At 43.8% G+C, this 7,125-nt stretch overlaps 1 pseudogene; it reads left to right on the top strand.

Annotated features, from left to right (window-relative positions):
- The first annotated feature begins 1,020 nt into the window (after window positions 1-1,020).
- Window positions 1,021-2,432, top strand: LOC128587452 (tripartite motif-containing protein 75-like; annotated as a pseudogene).
- Window positions 2,433-7,125: the final 4,693 nt, after the last annotated feature.

Genomic DNA, 7,125 nt, shown 5'->3' with positions numbered 1-7,125 from the left:
AGACAAGAGAATCAGTTAAGCCCAAGAGTTTGAAGTTGCTGTGAGCTGTGACTTCATGGCACTCTACTGAGGGCAACATAGTGAGACTCTGTCTCAAAAAGAAAAGAAAAGAAAAATGTTTGTGTTTAATTTTTGCAATATCTGACACTACAGATAACAGTCCTCAGAAAATCTGCATGAGGCCCTTGGGCCACAGTTTGGACACCCGTTTTACCTCCTGAGTTTCTTTTCACAAATCTATCTTCAGTGCCATACTCAGCTATGTAGAGAAGCAAGGCTGAAGGTAACAAACCAAAGTTGGTAAATGCAAATTTTGAGCTGTCAAGAAATAGCTTATTTTAAGCCCCCAAACTAATGAGGGCATTCCTTAAGTTCTCCTATATTCTTATAAGATCAAAGTTTAAAGGGAGATTATTGTCCTTATTTACCTGATTACAAGAATTTGGGATATAAAGTGAATTTCTCCAAGTGACATAGGTAGGTAACAAAGGCTATGTTCTAGTATGCATGTGGTGTGTGCCCAGAGCCCAGCCAGTCCCAGCCCCTGGGTGGGGTGCCCAGCGGGTGGCCGGGATGTGGGGCTGTGGTGTCAGGTGGTGGAGGGTGGGCATGAGAGATGAGGGAGAGTAATCCATGCTTTACTGCAATACAGTACAGGAGAGGACCAAATTTGCAACAAATTTGGGACTTGGCTTCATTTTGTTTTGTTTTAAGGAAAGATCTTACCCCAGCAACTAATGACTGAGGCATGGGCTGTGTTCCTTAGACGCTGTTCATGCTGCTCATTGTGGCTTGATTTTCCAGGAACAGCCCTGGGCTAGACAGGCAGCTGGAATTGAAGGGTGTGAAGACTCAAAGGACTTCAGGCACTGCCCCAAATGTGAGAAACTGGAGGGCCTGTGGTGAGCTCTTCAGCTGTCTCCAGGAAGGACGGTGTGATGTGAGGCCATTTCTGCTGCTCACTGCAGAGCCCCAGCTCCTGAGAAAGCCCCTTCCATCCAGACCTTTACTCACAGCCCAATGGCGGTGGCGGCAGCTGTGGCAGGATTCCAAGCAGAAGCCAAGTGTCCCATCTGTCTGGATTACCTGAGAGACCCAGTTACCATCAAATGTGGGCACAACTTCTGTCGCTCCTGCATCCAACAGTCCTGGGCAGATCTACAGGACAGTTTCCCTTGCCCTGTCTGTCGTCACCAATGCCAAGAGGGGCACTGGTGTTCCGGAGCAACACCCAGCTGGGGAGGATGATTGAAATTGCCAAGCAGCTGCACACACCTCAAAGCGATAAAAAGAGGCAGGAAGAAACACCTTTGTGTGAGAAGCACAGCCAGGTCCTGAATGTTTTCTGTGAGGAGGACCTGGTGGTGTTGTGTTCCCTGTGCACTGAGGCCCCTGAGCACCAGGGCCACCACGTGAGGCCCATCGAGGAGGCCGCCTCTCATCACAGGAGAAGATTCCACAGTTATATCCCATCCTTGAAGAAGTAATTGGTAGACCTTCAAAAATTAATAAGCAGTCAAAGAAAAAAACCCTTAGAACTGAGAGCAATGGTAGAAAACCAAAGGCAAGAATTATCCTCTGAATTTGAGCACCTGAACCAGTTTTTAGACCGTGAACAACATGCAGTTTTCTCCAGGTTAGCTGAAGAAGAGATGGGCATTCGACAGAAACTTGATGCAAACATAACAGAATTCACAAACTATGTTGCCACACTCAAGAGTCAATTAAGCAAAGTAGTAGAGCTCAGTATGCTGTCTGAAGTGGAACTGCTCTCACAAATCAAAACTTTTTATAGGTCTGAAAATGAGGTCAGCCCATCAGTCTTCTCAATTCACTTAAAGAGAGAAGGCTGCAGTTTTCCTCCCCAGTATTCTGCTCTTCAGAGAATTATAAAGAAATTTAAAGTAGATGTAATTCTAGACCCTGAAACAGCACACCCTAACCTGATTATCTCTGAAGATAAAAAATGTGTGAGATTTACAAAGAGAAAACAAAAGGTCCCTCATTTTCCCAAAAGATTTATGGTCAAACCGGTTGTCCTGGGTTTTCCATATTTCTATTCTGGCAGGCATTTCTGGGAAGTGGAAGTGGGAGACCAGTCTGAATGGGCTATTGGGGTTTGTAAGGACTCTCTTCCCACAAAGACAAGGAAACCACCATCACCCCGGCAGGGATGCTGGAGCATTCAGCTGCAGGATGGTGGCTATGATGCTCCAGGAGCTGTTCCAACCCCGTTACAGTTAGGTGTGGAAGCCAGAGGCATTGGCATTTTCTTAGACTATGAGCTGGGTGAGATCTCATTCTACAACATGACTGAGAAATATCACATCTGTACTTACAGTGACACTTTTATTGAACCTCTTCGGCCTTATTTCCGTGTAGGACCTACTTCAAAACCTCTCAAAATCTGTACAGAAACAGACTGTGAATGAAAATTCTCCTGAGAGGCTGAACCATTTTACTAGTTGTTGGTTTGTTTGTTTTTTTTTCCCCAACAGAAGGTACATAGACTACAGTATTAATACATCTGTAAATCTGATCCCTACAATTTTTTCTTTTGCAGTTTCAACACTCCAAGAACATTTTTTTTTTTTTTTTAGAGACAGAGTCTCACTTTGTCACCCTCAGTAGGGTGCTGTGGTGTCACAGCTCACAGCTACCTCCATCCAGCTCTTGGGCTTAGGCAATTCTCTTGCCTCGGCCTCCTGAGTAGCTGGGACTATAGTGCCCACCACAAGGCTCCGCTATATTTTTGTTGCATTTTGGCCAGGGCTGGGTTTGAACTCGCCACCCTCGGTATATGGGGCTGGCGCCCTACTCACTGAGCCACAGGTGCCGCCCAACACTCCAAGAACTTTTGTTTTTGTCCTGTTTTTTTTTGTTTGTTTGTTTGTTTTGAGACAGTCCTACTGTGTTGCACTTGGTAGAGTGCTGTGGCATCACATCAACCTGAAACTCTTGGGATCAAACAATTCTCTTGCCTTAGCCTTCCAAGTAGCTGGGACTACAGGTACCCACCACAATGCCCAGCTATTTTTAGAGATGAGGTCTCTCACTGGCTCAGGCTTGTCTTGAACCTATAAGCTCAGGAAATCCACCTGCCTTGGCCTCCCAGAGTACTAGGATTACAGGTGTGAGCCACCTCACCCAGACTTATTTTGTTTTTTTTTTTTTTTTTGAGACGGGATCTTGCTCTGTCACCCCAGCTAGAGTGTAATGGTGTCATCATAGCTCACAGCAACCTCAAACTCCTGGGCTCAGATGGTTCTTCTGCCTCAGTCATTGGAGCTGCTGAGATTATAGGTATGCACCACCATGACCAACCCCAAGAAGAAAGTTTTATCTGTTCCAGCAACTATCATGGGGGTTACCTATCATGCGTGGCATTGGCACAGGGCATTGCTAAGTTTGATCGTAATTTGGTTCTGTTTGTGAGAATGTGCAGATGCAATTTGCAAGGGATTGACCAAATAGAATTGGTCAGCTTGCCTCCTTTCTATAAAAGGAGGTTGTCTTGTTCTATTCCTGACACAAAGCTGTCTACTAGGAAGAGAGCAGGTTGTAACCCATAGTTATACCAGAGAGAAAGGGTGGGCATTTTTAGCCTTTAACATGATCAGACTTTGACAGCTTTTTGTCCCCCAGAAGCCACCTACTGGCAGCACTTGCCACATTAACTCTTAGAAAACTGCTCCACGTAATTCTCATGTCAGCCTGTATTCTTTGCAATTGTATATAGTATTTTGTAGCATGGTGACTTGTTCTGACACCAAAGTGAATTGGTAAATCTTATTAGTAACAGACATTACAGTTAGGTACTAAAGGAGTTCATGGTGTACCCAGAGGGAAGACCAGGAGAGGTTCAGGCCAGGTTTAAGGAAAGGGACAGAGGCCCCCCCTGGGCAGGGCAAAGATGGTGTCTGCACCAAGAATAGTTGGAGGCCTCTTTTTGTACTGGGCATAGGACGAGGAAGATTCCACAGCTTTCTGGAAGGTTCTGGTGAGCTAGGGTCTCTTGGGGCAGGGCCAGATAGGTCTTTCATTGTAGGAGGAGGGGAAAGGGGTTGAGTGGGTCCACATTAGGCTCCCGATAAGTACAAGGTCAGTGAGTAAAACAAATCACTGGGTAGCAAAAATTACTTGGGCATAACGAATTTTCTTTTTTTTTTATTTTTCCTCTTACAAACCCTTGTGTTGAGGGCTGATTTTCAATAGATCGCAGCGAGGGAGCTGCTCTGCTACGTACAAAACCCTGACCCAGAAGCAGGTCATCTACGAATGGTTTAGCACCAGGTTCCCCACGAACGTGCGTTGCATGACGGGCGAGGGGGCTGCCGCCTTTCCGGCGCGCACGAATTTTCTTATAAACATACCTAACATTTATTGAGCCCTAACTACATTTCAGGAGTTGCAGTATTTTCAAAACAACTCTGATAAACGCAGTAGGCCATTAAAAGAAATGAGCGTAAAATTAAGAAAACAGCCTTAGGCAACGCATGCTTGTGGAGATGACATAGCCAGTGGTAAGGTGACATCAAGGTGCACTTGACTCAGTGGTGAGACAGCACCATACATGGTTCGTCAGTGTTAAGTGCTTTACACACAAACAAGAAATAGGCCAGGTGCGGTGGCTCACACCTGTGATCCTAGTATGCTGGAAGGACATCACTTGAGTTCACAAGTTCAAGACCAGCCTAAGCAAGAGTGAGGACCCCCACCCCATCTCTACTGAAAATGAAAAACCGAGGCAAGAGGATTACTGGAGTCCAAGAGTTTAAAGTTGCTGTGAGCTATGATGATGCCATGCTGCTCTATGAAGGGTGACAAAGTGTGACTATAAGGAGTATTGATTTTTCACTCTGGCTATTAAAAAGGAGACATCCACAGGTACATGTTTAAACTCTGGGATATGATGCTGATTTAACCAGAGGGCTTGGGATTCTATGCAGATTCTGCTGATTTCTGCTAGTGGGCTTAAACGTATGCAAAATATGTGTCTGATCTTCTGCTACTTCAAACAAGACTTTATACCTTAGCCCTTTTTCCCCATGATGTTAACATGTGTTATTAATGTCGTTTTCCTTTGTTTTTCTTCCCCAACCAAAAATCTATATTTTAAAATATTTTTTTTATCTGGGTGTTGTGGTGGGCACCTATAATGCCAGCTACTTGGGAGGCTCAGGCAAGAGAATCGCTTGAGCCTAAGAGTTTGAAGTTTCTGTGAGCTGTGACACCACGGCACTCTACCAGCAACATAGTAAAACTCTGTCTCCAAAAAATAAAAAATAAAAAACTAAAATAAAATAGTCTTTTCTTGGATCCTGATTTTAACAACTGAAAAAGACATTTCTGACTTAGAAATGTTAGTGTTGCAGTGTGTCCCTTGATAGTAAGGAACAAACTGTTAATTCTGTTAGGTGTGACACCATGATTCTGGAAATGAATGATTCCAGCAATTCATGGTAAAATACATGTAGGTGAAATTGTATTTCTGTGATTTAGGGGGTTATTTTTCCTATGATTTTTGTTAAAGAACTCTAGCAAAAACAAATGGGGATAAATGAAGCAAATGGGACAAAATATTGATTGTTGAATCTAGGTAATGGTGCATGAACATTCACTTCATGTCCTATTCTTTTGCCTTACATTAAATAAAACAAGCAAAAGTGTATTTTTATTTATGTGCTCTGAATTAGAGTTTTTCTTTCTTTTTTTTAGAGACAGAATCTCATTTTATTGCCCTCAGTAGAGCGTTATGGCATCACAGCTCACAGCAACCTCCAACTCCTGGGCTTAGGTGATTCTCTTGCCTCAGCCTCCTGAGCAGCAGGGATCACAGGAGCCCACCACAATGTCCAGCTATTTTTTGTTGCAGTTTGGTGGCGGCCAGGTTTGAACCCGCCACCCTCGGTATATGGGGCTGGTGCCCTACCCACTGAGCCCCAGGTGCCACCCTGAATTAGAGTTACTATACAGACTCACTCTGCCATCTCTACCTGAAGTTTGGTGCATTTACAGCTGAATGGATATGTGTATTTATCCCCATCCCCATGGTTCAATCTGAAATTCGTTGAAACTGTGTTTTAGCTAGGTCAATTTTCTTTTTGGGAAACTAGCTATTGAGCTATAAATATTAACTGTCCATTGACTTAGAATTGAGTGCAAACTGAACCTCCTTTGAACAGTTATCAAGTGGGCACTATACTGGCTTTATATTTATAAATTTTTAAATAAGATAGTGTAAGGATCGTTTTTTTTGGTTGCAGTTTGGCAGGGGCTGGGTTTGAATCCGCCACCTTCAGTATATGGGGCCAGCGCCTGCTCACTGAGCCACAGGCACTGCCCTAGGATCGTTTTTTTTTTTTTTTATTGTTAAATCATAGCTATGTACATTAGTGCAATCAAGGGGTACAATGTGCTGGTTTCACATACAATCTGAAACATTCCATCAGACTTCAACGCACCCTTCATGGTATTTTCCTAGTTATTGTATGTAGATATTTGTATTCTGCCTTTAGTAAGTTTCGCCTGTACCCATTCCAAGATACACCGTAGGTGTGGCCCCACCCATCACCCTCCCTCTACCCTAACCTCCCCCCTCCTTTCCCCTTCCTTGGCCCCTTCCCATAGTCTTGTGCCATAGTTGGGCTATAGCCTTCATGTGAAAGCCACAATTTAGCTTCATAGTTGGGCTGAGTACATTGGATACTTTTTCTTCCATTCCTGAGATACTTTGCTAAGAAGAATATGTTCCAGCTCCATCCATGTAAACATGAAAGAAGTAAAGTCTCCATCTTTCTTTAAGGCTGCATAATATTCCATGGTATACATGTACCACAATTTGCTAGTCCATTCATGGGTCGATGGGCACTTGGGCTTCTTCCATGACTTAGCAATTATGAATTGGGCTGCAATGAACATTCTGGTACAGATGTCTTTGTTATATTGTGATTTTTGGTCTTCTGGGTATAAACCTAGTAAAGGAATTATAGGATTGAATGGCAGGTCTATTTTTAGGTCCTAACTATTCTCCAAACATCCTTCCAGAAGGAATGTATTAGTGTGCATTCCCACCAACATTGTAGAAGGGTGCCAGTTTCTCCACATCCATGCTAACATCTCTGG

The sequence above is a fragment of the Nycticebus coucang genome, chromosome 6, assembly GCF_027406575.1.
Source record: "Nycticebus coucang isolate mNycCou1 chromosome 6, mNycCou1.pri, whole genome shotgun sequence".
NCBI classification, from domain to species: Eukaryota; Metazoa; Chordata; class Mammalia; order Primates; family Lorisidae; genus Nycticebus; species Nycticebus coucang.
This window is presented reverse-complemented; position numbering and strand designations above follow the sequence as displayed.